The 15511-nt window shown below is 45.6% G+C and overlaps 1 protein-coding gene across 1 annotated transcript in view; it reads left to right on the top strand.

Annotated features, from left to right (window-relative positions):
- Positions 1 to 14950: 14950 nt before the first annotated feature.
- LOC119390442 (nuclear factor NF-kappa-B p110 subunit) overlaps positions 14951 to 15511 on the top strand; it is a 402969-nt gene continuing 402408 nt past the window's right edge. The window contains exon 1 of the transcript XR_007415548.1: positions 14951 to 15211. The gene's annotated coding sequence lies outside the window, so the exon portion shown is untranslated. The remainder of the gene's footprint in view (positions 15212 to 15511) is intronic.

Genomic DNA, 15511 nt, shown 5'->3' with positions numbered 1-15511 from the left:
GTTGCTACAGTGTCGTTATTGAAGATTCACTTGCGTCTTGCTTAGTAACGAAATCTGACGCCTGCAAGGATGGGGTTGCTTTGCGTCTCGTGGCTTTTACATATCAGCGATTTGAAGGATCTCGTGGATGTAAGTTTGACTTACATGCAATGAATTACCTATATGCAAATAACATTCTAACAACTTTAGCACCACTGATACTGATGCTAGATATAATAGTGCGAGCGTTTACGTAACAGAAGATACATTGGCCTACCGTATTTTTTCTTCCTGCTGTCCTTATTCAAAGAATTTAGGAAATCATAATTTCAATGTTAGCACAAGTGGTTTCTTAGCTGTACTTTTGCAGCCCATACATTACGTAGGTTTCTGTACTGTTTTTTATGGTCTGATCACTGCAGTATATCTTTTGTAACGGGCTACCAAAATAAGATACCTGCTTCATTCTTTTGACTGTCTGCGTTATTTCTGCTACTATTTACACATTTACACGTTGCCAAGGCGATTTTGAAAACAGATATATAGATATGTGGGCGCGCCTTGAGTATACAGTACAAAACATTCTGCTTACCGCTTAGTAAAATATCAAAATTGAGTTTGTGTTATAAAAAAGCAAATTATTAGGAGCCGTCTTAAAGATGTTAGGAAGGGGGTTTGAGAACGGCTGTTATACCGAATGCCGTATTTTTCTGATGAGCGTCCTAACGACCCGTTTCAGGCAATTTTCCACAGGCACTGAATTTTCTATTGTCTCACCTTAACAGGTGATTTGACATTTCATGCTTATTTATCATAGCTATTAAGGGCACCGTCTGTATCGTCTTTCTGTACTCATTCAGTGTGAATGTTTGATACAGAACCGCCTCTCTATTTTCCCTATATCTGTTTTCCTGTTTTAGGCCTTCCTAATTTTTTTAGTATTACTAATCGCCACGTAACCAGAACTATAAAGTGGCAATAGCGTGAATAGCGGCGGCATCCCGCGACGCTTTGCGCAACAATACGTCTGAGACGTTTCTGGGTTGCACATGTTCTCTCGTTGAAGAAACATTGTTAAAAGATTGTACTTTAGTGAGTATATCAACAAAGAATCCTTTACGACAGGAGATAAGTAAAGTATGAAAATTCATTGCAGTTTATGTCCTCTACGTCAGGCCCGTAGCCAGGAATTTTTTTCGGAGGGGGGGGGGGGGGGGGCAGGCCCTCCGCCCCGCGCCCCGACGCTGGCTACGGACCTGCTCTACGTATACAACAGATGTCTCAAGCACACCGCAAAGCCAGCGGGCCGCAGTCTCTAAATGCAGTCCCTCAAGAGCCGGGGCCGTGAAGTGAAAGTTGAAGGGGGGGGGGGAGGAGTGGCTTGAAGATGACAGCTAACGTTGCCATTTGAAAGGAACCTTTCCCATATCTCGTATGTAGGTCGTTTCTGAAAGGAATTTGGAGTCAGGGTTCGAGAAACATCTATACAGTTACAGAATGACTGAAATCTGGACGCGGATTCGGAAATATCGAGTTCTTCTTAATAATATTTACCGTCCCAGAACCACTAGATGATTACGAGAGACGCAGTAGTGGAGTACTCCGGAAATTTGGACCATCTGGTGTTCTTTAACGTGCACTGACATCGCACACTACGCGAGCCTCTAGCATTTGGCCTTCATCGAAATGTGACCGCTGCGGCCGGGATCGAACCTAGGTATTGTTCCACGGTTATGTTTCAACACATGGTGACCACATATCCTCAGGAAAAGAATGCTTGACACCAGTCATATCAGAGTAGCTCTTGTGCATACTTATTAAGAAAATAAAAACAAATGGGACGAAGACGGTCATATGTGTGGGCCGGGCCGCGTGCTTGAGACCCCTGGTATATACGATGCGTCAAGAAAAAAAATTCGCTACCAGCGTTGTTGCTGCTGTACACCTGTCCAGTGATCCAGTATTGCGCCAACGGTCTTTTAGGGACAAGCCAAAATTCCACACCGGTATTTGCGCCGTCGTGCGAAGGCTTCTTATTGAAGTTCTTGTGATTAGATGGCAACCCGTTAGCTGGTCGGCAACCAGAGTAGCGACTCCCATCAATTACAAAACTTACAAGCAAGAAGCGCTGTCAGCGAAGTGTATGAACAGCCGTCCTGTTAAGAAGCTAGAAAGAACCCCAATAAGTTGTTTCGGAAGGAAACTAATGTAATTTGAGCAAGAAGGGCAAAATTTTGAGATACTGACAGACATTTCGCTCATTTTCTTTTTATCTTTTTTTATGTTCTTTTTTGCCCGAACTACTGAGGAATGGAACCTGATACCTTTTCTTCATCCGGGCTCACCTGAATAAATTCATAATTACATTCTCACTATTTCATAAACAACATTTTCATTTTAGAGCTGTTTGTTTATTTGCCTTCCTTCATTTGAGATTTTCAATTGTGCCTTGTACGTGTGGTTTCCTATGCTGTACATTGCCCCTCCTGCTTGGGCCACATGGCCATCAGTATGATGTAAATAAATAAATGAAACGAAATGGGTCACTGTTAAGAAATTATCAAGCAGACATCTTTGTGCATAGGCGTTTGCTACTACATTATATGGACTTATAAAAACAAATTTGCGAATGTATCTAAGTATCTTAAGATACAATTGCTAAGTATCGTATCGAATACAATTCTTGTGGCAGTATCTTGTATCTGTATCTCAAATACTTCTTGCCTGAGTATCTTGTATCGTATCGCGATACAATTTCAATGTATCTTTGCCCAGCCCTGGCTCACGTGCACTGCGCACGGGTTAGCTGATGTTGAATAGTTTGTGCATATATTATCCTTATCTAAAAGTAAGTCTTATTATTGTACTGCTCAAAATTTGGAATTTCGGGCTCAGAACAGAGCATTTTGTTTCCTGTAAGCTGCTCCAAATTTGGATTTTTGTGCTCTAAAAGCAACATTTTGCTGCTCCAAAAATTGCTCCAAATAATAATTCGGCTGTTGCACTCCTGTGTTGTGCGCTGAAGCCTTGGTGACATTGACAGCGCAGTCTTCAAACCGGGGGGGGGGGGGGGGGGGGGCTGCCTGCAATAAAGAATGAAACGATGTAGGTGCTTCGGTATGAGTTAAGCCGGTTAAGTGCATGTACCCTCAGGAAAGAGAGAAGCATTCCTGGAGTAAGCAGCCAAAACCACCCTGAGAGCAGAGCGAGAGGGACGAGAAACAATAGCCCTCGTCGGATGCCAGTAGTGGTATTGTGTGCGCCTTGTGCATCTTCTGCAATGTCAACAATGCTGGGTTTTCTTGTGGAAGTCATGGGGCCTTCATCTATGTCATATTAGTGGAAATGTCGAGAGGTGCTGCCAACTCAGATGAGCATTCACGCTTATTTTAAAACCAAATTAAAATATCTTAAAGGTAACGTTCGCCACTAATAATCGGCCAGAAGTGCCCACATGTACAGGACAATCAAACAACACAAACATCTCAAGGTTTTGATTTTGGTGTCAGGGGCCCTTTAAAGGGTGCTAAAAGTATGCAGAGGGGACAACAGCCGTACAGGTCCACCCTATGTGTTTTTAAAACCTGTAAATAATTTGAAGTAGTACACTCAAGCCTCGATATAACGAATTATCGGTTATAACGTAGTAAAGGAGGAATAGTCTTGTCATAAGTACGGTGCTAAGAATGTACGTTTATAATGAATTTTTGGATATAACGAAGTTATTTTCGTGTCAGACACGACTTCTTTATAATGAGGTTTGAGCGTACTGTGTATTCTACTCCAGGAGACCGGTAAGCAGTCATCGTACTTGCAGAAAAACTTTTTTCATAAAAACGTTACCAAGCCGTGCAACCTACACCCACTGTTCCTCTAGCCTTCTTTTCAATAGCAGCACAAGCTTTTCCAGCTTCTAGGTTCGAAGAAAAGAGAACGTCGACATCAAAACTTTTAAACCGATGTGACAGCCGGAGCACATCGCCAGTGGGTGTAGGTTGAATGGTGAAACATCGCAATCCCACCGTTTCCTGCTCTGTTGGTGTGGTCTACAGTATCCCCCTCTCCTGTGGAAAGGTGTATATAGGCCAGTCCGGCAAATGCATCAACGAAGGACTTCGCCAGCACAACAATACTTTTAAAGAAAACGCCGAAGTCACACCTTTCGGCCCATCGCAGATCATGTGCATGCAAACCGTTTCTCAGTAGCACTAGTATTATGCTGAAACATAAAGACAAAAGGGCGCGTGAGCTTGCTGAAGCGTTCTTTATCAGAAACGATGGCAATGATTGTATATCTCAACCGTCTGTCTACTATATTGCGAGGTACGCAAGCTCAACCATTTCTTTGACGTCACCTAAATTTTCTGCGCAGGCTTGTGTTGGTTTTCGTCGTGTTCTGTTTGTTTCATTAAAACTTCAGTTGTTAGACAGCGCTCGTACTGTGTCCTTCCTTTTTTGTGCTCCGTCTTATTTGCGCTGACTTTTTTACATTATGTTGAATGCACTAGTCTTTCTTTGATGGAAATGATTTCAGTAAGATTATTTTGTCACTATATATAGCCTTAGCGGTAGCGATCTTGTCATGCTTTCTTTTGTTCTTCAGCTTTCGAATAATATTCTCCAATGTAGGAGTGTGTTTTCCGATTAATATGTCTTTCGGTAAACAGAACGATTACTTTATTGAAGGGACTGATGCTGGGATTGTTAGTACATAGTTCAAAAGAACGATGACACTCAGCCTTGAAGTGTGCGTACAGAAGAAGGAATTTTACAAGCACAGACACCCGTGTGTGTGTGCATTCCACTCCTTCCTCTTGTGTAAGACTCCTTTGAGGCTGGGTGTTGTTCTCTCAAACTGTTTTAGTCAAATATTATGAACTATGTTTATTGTACAAAAATAAAGCAATCTTTATAACTGAAATCTTGACTGTCTCTGATGAAATACTTTCACTCTTCAAGCAGTGCAATTATTAGCTTTTTCATTTAACTACGAAACAGAAAGGGTGCGCCGACTAGTCTAAACGAAACGTCATAAACGAAACGTTTATGACGTTTCGACTTCCAGCATGGAAGCCTGGTTCACGATAAATAAATCACCAGAAGTGGTTCGTTTTGTTTGGACTGGTCTGAATCTTTTTTTTATTTCAAATGTACCCTCCTAGCGAGACGGCATTCCGTCATGATTTCAACTTCAAATCTCATTTAACGTACCAAGTTGAGTGCTCACTCAACAGCAGCATTTTGTGTTCACAACTGTGTAGAAGACTAGGAGTGGTGCAGTCATCATTTGGATCTATTCAATGTATTCTAATAAAGGAAGAGGTCTATGTGGGGCTTCACCATGGGGACAGCAGCTCGTCCTTTTATCTTCATTGTATTTTTCTCCATATTACTTTGAGAGCGAATCTTTGTGATCTAGAGACGTGGCACAGAAAGCTAGGGCTATTTTTGAAGCATGGTAGCTGGTAATGTTTTAATTGTCATAATCTTTCACAAGTGGCCATATCGATTTTCCTAATGAGTGGGGCCTTTTATCTTTGTTTTTGCAATCAGAAGTTTATTAATGGAAAAAAAGAAAAAAGGTTCGAAATCCAATTTTTGAACTTTGCGCCGAATCCCCACTATACCGGTCAGTCAGCATGACGTCACTAATCGAGTTTTTTTTTTTTTTTTATCTACAGCTGGTTTCTGCAGATCAAAATGTTACGAAGCCTCAGCGAGGGTGGAAAAGCTCGAGACTAAGATCTTTGTCCCACACCTTGAGCTCTGCCAAATAGCCCAGAAGTATGTTACACAGTAATAAATTTTTCCCACGGAGAAAAAGTTTCTCTATTTACGCATTTATGGTTGGCACCCGCAAATGACGGACCGATTGAAGGCGCATAAAATCGCGATTTCGGTTTCGATTGGATGGATGGATGGATGGATGGATGGATGGATGGATGGATGGATGGATGGATGGATGGATGGATGGATGCTGTGAGCGTCCCCTATCTAACAGGGCAGTCACAAGTGTGCCACCAGGTTTGACACAAAAAACTTCTTCCCTTTTCTCCTTTTTCCTGTACTGTTGCTCAATGCGTCTACTTCGATTAAATCTATCTTACTACAGAAAAAAAGAGAAGAATCTCCTTATTTTTTCCCTATATTTATTTTTGTCCTTTCTCTCTAATTTTCTGCCACCAATACTCCAACCGTCTCTTACTTATTTCAATCGCGGGTGTGTTCAGCTTTCCATTGTTGTCCCTAAAACCCAAGGCTTCATGTAGGCTCGTGCCTAAACGTACACCTGGGTGGATATCTCCACATTCAATCAAAACATGCTTCGCCGTTTCCTTATCTTCCCCGCAGCACGTGCATTGTTCTTCTTTACTGCATCTCGCTTTATAACTACGCGTTCTAAGGCAACACGATCTCGCTTCAAATATTAAAGTGCTTCCCTTTGAATTATCGTAAAATGCCTCCCTCCTTATTTCATTTTTGCCCTTTCGGTAGTTACTTAGAGCCGGTTTTTTCTCTATAGCTGCCGTCCAGTAAATCCTCTCCACCTCTCCGACTTTTCGCTTAACGCTCTTTGTTGACATATTGACTACACTACCAGCCGTATATTTACTAGTGAGCCTCCTAGTTCTTTTTCTCCACTGTGTGTCCACGCTCTTCATATACAAATAACGGAACACTTTGTCTGCCTATCTACTCTCTTTCATATTCCTTAGCCTCTCTTCGAACCTCATTTTGCTCTGAGCTTCCCTCACCTCAAAACCTGCCCATCCCATATCGCCCTTTACAGCCTCATTTGTCGTCTTCCCGTGAGCACCTAAAGCGAGGCGTCCTACAGTCATTTGATTTACATCCATTCCTGATTGTACCTCTGCCCTCATGCGCACCACTAAGTTCCCATAAGTAAGCCCCGGAACCATTACACCTTTCGACAGACCTCGAAGCACCTCGTACCTATTGTATCCCCACAACGCTGTGTGCTTCATTATTGCAGCATTCCTCTTTCTCTTTGCTGCCGAGGCTTTTCCCTGTACCTCCATGTATCTATCACTCTCATTTACTCATACCCCGAGGTACTTGTATTCACTTACCCTCGGTATTTATTGGCCTTGTATTGACACCGCCTGATCACAGGGATCATTGAATACCATCAATTCACATTTCGTTGCACTAAATCCTAGTCCTAGAGCTTCACCTTCCCTTCCGCATACATCCGCCAGCCGCTGTATATCATCTCAACTGTCCACAAGTAGGACGATACCGTCCGCGTAGAATAAACCTGGAAGCTACTGCTCAATCATCACGCCGCCCTGTTTGTGTGACAGATTAAAACCAATGTTGCTACCTTGTAGCACTTTTTCCATACTCACCATGTACAGCATGAATAACAGCGGGGACAAAGGACATCCCTGTCTCAGCCCCTTGCTAATATCAACGTTTTCTGTGCTACATATTCCTTCCCATTCTATGCAACCTGTATTTTCTCAGTATATCTCCCTCAAAAGCTGTATACAGTCATCGCCTATGCCCATTCCTTTCAATATATCCCACAAAAGTTCCTGATTAACGTTGTCGTACGCCCCAGTGATGTCTAAAAAAGCCACACAAGGGCCTGTTTTCTATTTTAGATATTTCTATACACTGAGTGAGAACAAACAGGTTATCGTCTAACCGACTGTCGATTGCAAATCGATTTTGAAGTTCTCCCTAAATATCGTTATGTTCTGCCCACGTTTCTATTTTCATTTTTACTGCTTGCATCGCCAACCTGTATAGTACTGATCTAATGGTGAGTGGTCTATACGAGCGAATCTTATCCTTTTCTCTACTTTTTCGCCAACTCTCCGGTATATGCCTGTCCTGTAAGCATTTTTCTACGGCTTTCAGCAGTGCTTCTTTAGTGTTATGTCCTAGTTCGTTAATGAGGGCAACGGGAACCCCATCTAAACCCGCGGCATTGCGCTTTGGAATTTTTCCTTCGGCCTTTTTCCAGTTCAAATGCTCAAGTACTAGCTCTTCCTCGGTTGCTCTCTTCGCCACACTTTTACTCACCGGGGAAATCCCCTGAACGCTCACGAATCGGCTGTTACCTTTTGGATGTAACTTAGCACTTCATACCCTTCCAACTGAATTCCTCCTTCATCTACAATATGTTGTTGCATTGTGACAGACTTCCTACCTAGCGCCTTTATGTGGCTCCAAAATATCCTAGGCGCAGCCTCCTTTTTTAGATGCGAAGTATCTTATGGCGGAGCTCAATCCGGTGGTGGTGGTGGTGTGCGGCGTGACCACCCTTACTGCACATGCGCATACCCTCTCCCCTTTCCCCTCTCCACTTCCCCTCTCCCCCTTTCCTCCTCTCCACTTCCCCTCTCCCCTTTCCTCCTCTCCTCTGCCCCTCTCCCCTTGTCCCTCTCCACTTTCTCTCTCTCCACTCTTCCTCTGAAACGCGGGCTAGACATGCCGAAATTCTCTCCTGCGCAACGCCGCGATGAGCACCAGCGCATGCGCGTCCCCTCCCCCTCTCTCTGCTCTTCTACGCTGCCCCTCTCTCGCACGCCTGCCGACTGCGTTCCCCGCTCGCCCTGTGAGAATTAACGGCCAGCCTAGAGGGAAGACAAGACGCGCGTAGCGTTCTTCTTCGCGTTCCACGACGCGAGGTCGGTAGCATGCCCAAAGAACGCCAACGGAACGCGATCGTGCAAGTGCTCCGGCGTCGCATCGCCTCATGGTCCCCTTTAGCGGGAAATGGTGTAATTTTTTGTGAATCTCTGTCACCCAGCGTTCATTTTCACCTTTAATTTTTGCCTCGACCAATTTCTGTACAACGGATTTTTTCTCTAAATATATTTCATATTTTCTTGACTTCGTCCTGCGGCCGCTTCCCATTTTTTGCCTTTCTATGCTCCCGTGATGCTTCGCGTCGCTTCTCGATCGCTTCCCGGATTTCCTTGTTCCACCAACTTTTTGGCTTCCTCTTTCCTTTCCAGCAAATAGTTTTCTTCTCTTTCCCTATCTCTTTCGTCATTATATGTAACAGCTGACTACTCCCAGTCCTTGCCTGGTATTTTGCCTACTCCTTCCTCGACTCTTGCGACTATATTTGTTATTCGTTTGTCATTTAAATACGAGCTGCCAGACTTTGATTCCATGCTCTTATTTCCAGTTTCATATCCAATTTTTAATGTTATTCTTTTATGATCACTACCCAAGCTTTTAAATCCTTCCTCGTCTATTCTCATTTCTCTCAGTTTGTGATAAATTCCTTCAGTTATAAGACAATAATCAATACTTGATTGCTTGTTTCCGATTTCCCACGTGGTCTGGCTGTCACATTTAGGCCCCATGTTAACTATGTCCAGACTATGTTGCTGGCGGAGATCTAGTAATAACTTCCCATTGGTGTCTGAATATCTGTCAAAGTCATGTATTTGGGCATCATGTCTCCTAGAAGGATGATTTCAGCCCCATTATCAAATTCCTTAATATCCACAATCATGCAATCCACTATCTCCTGATTCTTTTCTCTACAGTTATTGCCCGTCCACAAGTAGGCTACCCCTAGCCATGTTTTCTTGCCACCTACTGTGCCCAAAACCTAGAGGTGCTCTGAACACGTTTCTTTCACTGTATCCCATTTGGCTCCGCGGTGAATCAGCATTCCTACACCCCCACCTTTCCTTTCTGATATGATCCTGTTGTACCATTCCCAAGCATAGTTGTCAATATGCGATGGCTCTTCCAGGTCTCTAAGGTGTGTTTCTGTAACTGCATAAACGTCTATCTGTGCTTTGTTTAACTGCTCCTCAATCTCTAACCATTTTGCCTTTTTTCTGCCACCCTGCATGTTTATGTAACTAATTGCAACACGCGCCTTCTCCCTTCTTCTTTTACCTTTTTTTTCTGGTTTTTCGCAATACTACCTGTCAAAGAGTCATCCTGGTTGTTTTCCCTGTTACTAGCTACCGCGGACTCCGAAGGGACCGCGTGCCCCCCAAAAAAGCTACTGCGCATCGTGCCAGTTGCCAGCCCACCTCATGACCAAGCCTCTTTTGAAACCACCCCACCTGTGCACCTCCCTGTTTATATCCACTACCTCGAAACCCTTCTGTCAACTAATTCGCCGATCTCGTTGTTTGCGTCGACAACCGCTCTTTGCAAGTTGCCGTTGCGCACTGGTACTTCCGGTAGTGTGCATACTACGATTTGCAACTGTGGGGACACGGCGCGCATGTCATCGACCTCTTTCACGAAGGTCGTCGCTAGTGATGACGATTCTTTGTTCAAGACGTCATTCAACCCTCCCGCAATTCCCACAAGGTTACGTCTGTGAGCTTTAGCTGCGAGTTTTTCAGTCGCTTGCCTCATGACTGTCCCCAGCGTATGTCCTGGGAACGTCCCTATCGAAATTCTTATCCCCTTTCACCCTTTCTTTGATTGCCTCTGCGCATCGGACTAAATTTGAGTCACCGGCGATAATGGCCTGCTCAGACATTCCTTCTGAAACCTGCACCTGGCTGCTGACTAGTGTGAGTCACGGCTGCCGCTTTGTCCCCTCCCTCCCTCAAAACTACTTCCCGGAAGCTGGGCACTGTGACAACACCACCTCTAGTCTAGGTGGCGTTACCTGTGACCGCTGTACCTGCCTTTGTCATGCCTGATGTTCCTTTCGCCTCTCCCCCACGGTGGTCGTCGCCCTAATGCTTCCGCCGTCACCCGCGTCTTTGTTCCCTTTGACGACCTTCGATAGGCCCTCCTCAGCTGACCTGAGCCTTTCTCCCATGGCCTTCGTTTTCCCTCGCTCTGTCGCCAACGCATTCTCCAGCTCTGCGATTCTCGTCATGAGCCCACTCTTGACAGCCATCATGTTTTCCATTTTCTCCTCGAGCTCGCATTGTCTACACTTGGCGTCAGCTTTGCACAAACTTCCATCTTCCAACCACCCGCACCCTGAACACTTTACGGTCTTTTTTTACCACGGCTAGATCGGTTAGCCGATGCCCACGTGTTAGAAAACTGTCACAAAACAAAATCATGGCGTACTAAATACACTACCCTAAGCCAAAAGGAACCACAAAAATCAATGAATACGCTACACTTCAAAGCACCTGTGCATGCACGTGGTCGGTCTATGCGCACACCTCAGCCACGTGGTGGCATAAAAAAAACACAGCACAAAGTAATAAACCCACTCAAGCTTTACGCTAGCGCCCTATGTACTTATAAAGCTACAGACAGAGGCAAGCTCAAATCATGCAAATACACGTCGCTGTCGTTCTCGTACAGTGTAGTTCTCGTTCCGGAGCTCTAAAAAAACATGTCCTTCCTGCCTTGCTCCCAGTCCACAGCTATTTCTCAATGCGCGAAGCGCCACCTGCTTCCTGCAGCAAGTGTCATGGTGAATTCCTGTTTACTTTTCTAGCTCCAACACCTGCTTTCAACTTCCAGGATTCTGCTCTGTTCTACGTGACATTGTGAAATCTACAGGCACCCCAAGCATCGCTTAGTGGCGCTGCTGCTCTTGACAGGCAGCGCCATCTCTGGCATAGAAATACAAACTGGGTGCAAGCAACGCGCGTTTTCCCTTCTCTCCAATGCGCTGCCGCTCGCTTCCGTGCACGTGCAGAGCTCTCGCGGTGCCCTTGCGGCGTCTCACAATGTACCGCTTGTAGTGCGGCTTCAAAAGGATCTTAAAGCTTGACTGGCACTTCCGAAAAGCGAACTTGATAGAAGGAGAAAGGCTCGTCAATCACGTTTACGGTGAAGAGCAGACGATCGACGACAATGACGCCCGACTCAAAGCGAAATGCATTTCCCAAGTCGCGATTACACCGTTAGGGCGTATACGTCGAGGTAAGTCTCATTCTGTCATGTTAAAGATGCGTAATGGTCGACATGCACTCCGTAATGAAGCCGTGCACACTATCGATGTTCTGCGGTGTGGAATGCGAATCGTATGATTGTTGTTTTGATATGGCATGCTTGCAGTAGCATGACATAGCAGCCGTGCACTTTCGTGAACAAACGTTTGCGGCGTGCGACAAAAAAAGAAATTATACGGCCATGACACTGTTTCCTGAGAAGGTTAGAGTCAAGTCCTCCGTGCCGCTTGAGAATCGCCCGCCGATTAAGACGCGAAGCAGCTAGCTGAGCTTTAACCACTGTGAAGCAAGATGAACTGCTCGCCTCGTTTTTTGGGCTCTCGCGTCATGCTTGCACTCTCTTTTTATGAGGATATCGACTTGACAGGCGTATAGAACCTGCTGCGCGAACGCAGCTAGCAAATCGCACAAAGTCAGAAGGTGGTTACTTGAAGGTTGCAATTGCAAAGCATGTATTAACTTTTGCAGAATGGAATGGTGACATAAACCTACAGAAAAACGGAATTTGTATAGGATCATGCATAGCCCCAATCCTGAGTGACCTGTACTTTGCTGTACGCGACAAGAAACTTAAAGAGCGCCTTGACAATCAAAATGTCCATGTTTTTAGGTACGTCGACGATTTCTTAGTTCTGTTATGTTATGACGAAGAAAGTTTTGACAATGCCATGTGCAGCACTATCGAAGTTTTTACAGAATGCCTTCAACCCTTGGTGATGACTCATGAGATCCCTAAGAATAATTTTATAAGGTTTTTAGATCTTGGTCCTTACTGTTCTGCCGATCATGTGGGTTAAAGCTATGAACCGAGAGACAGCAAAACAGTTCTTCCATATCATTCGGCCCATTCGAAGCTAGTAAAAAGAGCAATTGCGCGGTCATGTTTTCATCATGCCCTAGTAAAATCGTGCATCCACCGATGTGAGACGAGTTTTCTTATCCAGACCCACCGCCTTCGTGAGTTAGGATATCCGATGGCCCTTCTGGCGTCAGTGGCGGAAGCACTGCTTAAAGGCTCCAGCAGCGGTTCCGCCGCAGCATCTGGCGGCAACGACGCTCGCTTCCGCCCAGAAAAGGTTCTTGTGATTCCATATGTCCACACTGTGTCACACAACCTACGGAAACTTGGTCGAAAGATTGGTTTGGATGTGGTGTTCTCTACGCCTGTGCGGCTGTCAGCTCATTGCAAAAAAGCCAATTCGCAGAGCAAACAGAGGGAAGCATGCTCGATAAAGCACAGGAACCCTTACGTCACCTGCAGGGGCGTAGCCAAGGGGGGGGGGGGGTTGGGGGGTTCAACCCCCCCCCCCCCAAGATTTTTCAATTTTGCTTGCGCATATATACACGCACACATACAAACGCACGCACGAACATACATAAAGTATGGTTGAACCCCCCCCCCCCCCGAAAAAAATTTCTCGCTACGCCTCTGGTCACCTGCAACGAATGCGTTGTATATTCTATACCGCTGACGTGTAATAAGGTGTACGTTGGGCAAACGGGTAGGTGCCTCAACACGAGGCTCACAGAGCACAATTATCACTCCTCCAAGAGAGATGCAGGCCACCTTGCCATACATCGCAGGGACTGCGGCTGCGCAGCCATGTTGGGCAATTAACACGAGGGTGGTGTCTAAGGAAAAAGGCAAAATTGCGCGTGAAATTTTAGAAGCGGCAGAAATTTTGGAAAGGAGGGAAGACTGCATTAGCTGCCCATCGGTTGCTCTATCTTCAAAAGAGGAAGTTTTGGGGTATTAACACGTGATGTGGTTTGGTTTTTTGGTGTTGGTTTTTCGAGTTTTCCTATCTTGTATCCTTTCGCTCTTGCTTTGTGATTTGATTTCGGCTTCTGGGTTTTGTTGCTCTTGGGATTGTCTATTTAACTTGCTCTGTCATGTGCTACACGCATGCGCAAAAAGTTGCTTTTTAAGCAAATGTCGCAATAAAGATCGATTGAAGTTCAGCGCTAGTGTCGTCATTTTTCGTGTTCCGTGTAGTGCCTTAACCCGGTGTGCGCTGCCGTTTATCCTGAATATGACCAACCAACTAGCCCACAAGTACATTTTGAGCAAATGTATTAAGTGCCAGTTATATTTAGCGGCTTAAATAACACCCTAATGAAGTGACAAAAACAAAGCAAACCTGCAGAACGATGTCAAACCTTGCTGAAAATGCACAGACGTCCGTTCCGGCGTGATGAAGCAGCCTTCCCGACGCCTGAATTGCAGGCGCCGAACTTCTGACAATGTGCCGAGTTCAGTTGAATTCAACCAACCGCGCAACGGTTGCGGTATAACGCGAGTGTGAACGTTCAACAACGACGGGTAGGTCTCACGAACACGGGGAATCAAAACACAAGGTTGTTTCACCTACAACTGTAACTGGACTTTCGCAATGCGAGAAGACAGCGAGTAATGATTACTGTAGTTGCTGCGTGCATGCGCAGAGTTACTGATTCATGTAGTCGAAACGAACGAAAGCGATGAACTCAGACAGCCAAAATAGAAGGCGAGACAAAGCTGTCAGCTATCCACGCTTGCCGCCTTTATTTCTCGCGCGACATGCCCGAGAACCGATACAGTTTCACACATGAATCGCGTGCCTTGGTGTTGTGTTGTCTGCACTGTTGTGGCAGGCCACGACACAGCAATACTTCGGACCTCGCTTGCGCTTCCGCGGGGTCGCTTCTGCCAACGTGGAAATGCAGCTTCGCACAGCAAGCCTCTCGGTTCAGCGTGCCAAGCTGTCGGCACGGCGCCCTAGTTCCCCGCACCGACTGAGAAACGCGTGCGCGTGCGCCCGCTGCCGACAAACAGGCTGAGTCGGCTGCGCTTGCACCCAGTTGCGCCAGTGCTTCTCTCCAGAGCCGCAGCGCGGCGCTGTCGTCGCGCCAGTGGTCATCCATATCTAGCACCATCCAGAACATCAAGCATCAATGCCAAATGATTTAAAAACGAATGTACTGACGTTTCCGGTCCTCCACAGGAACCATGTTCATAATAAAAGATCGGCACAGCAGTTCGCCTTTTTAAGCGCGGCGCATCAAGTGACCAAGACACCTGGCGTACATCGGAGGAAGATTACCCTCGTTGCGATTAAGGGTGTGCGGCGTGGTTTGGATGATCAGGGACTCCGGATAAAGGCGTGTAGCACGATTTTTTTCCCTGGCAATCACACGGGCATCCTTCCAGCTGATAGCGTGTGACGTAGTTGCGCAGTGTTCGGCCACGGCATTGGACGCAACATGTAACTAGTATGTTTCATCCCGGCTAGACGGGTTTCCGTCATACTCTCAACTTCATCAAGCATCAATATTTGATATGCGACACTTTGCCTGCTGGTCGTCAGAAGGTAAGCAAAATGCCACTGCATCCTGCACAAACTTGCGCGGCCCGCTTGTTACTGAGGCGAATATGTTGTGCTTTTACGCTTGTACGGCATTTGGGCATGACACTTGTCTGCTTTAATATCGCGTTAACAATAGCGACCAAGGCCTGCGTCCTTAATGTGGAAGAACGTGAGCTGCGCATACACGTACTTTAGAGAACTAGACGACGCATCGTCTTTTCTGTTCTCGTTCGACACATGTCCTCAGTTCTCGATCAATTTCGACGAACTAGCGCAACTTTTTGTCGGGATTTTTAAACAATA

The sequence above is a fragment of the Rhipicephalus sanguineus genome, chromosome 1 (genome assembly GCF_013339695.2).
Source record: "Rhipicephalus sanguineus isolate Rsan-2018 chromosome 1, BIME_Rsan_1.4, whole genome shotgun sequence".
In the NCBI taxonomy this organism is placed as follows: domain Eukaryota; kingdom Metazoa; phylum Arthropoda; class Arachnida; order Ixodida; family Ixodidae; genus Rhipicephalus; species Rhipicephalus sanguineus.
The sequence above is the reverse complement of the archived record's forward strand: the minus strand, read 5'-3'. Positions and strand labels throughout refer to the sequence as shown.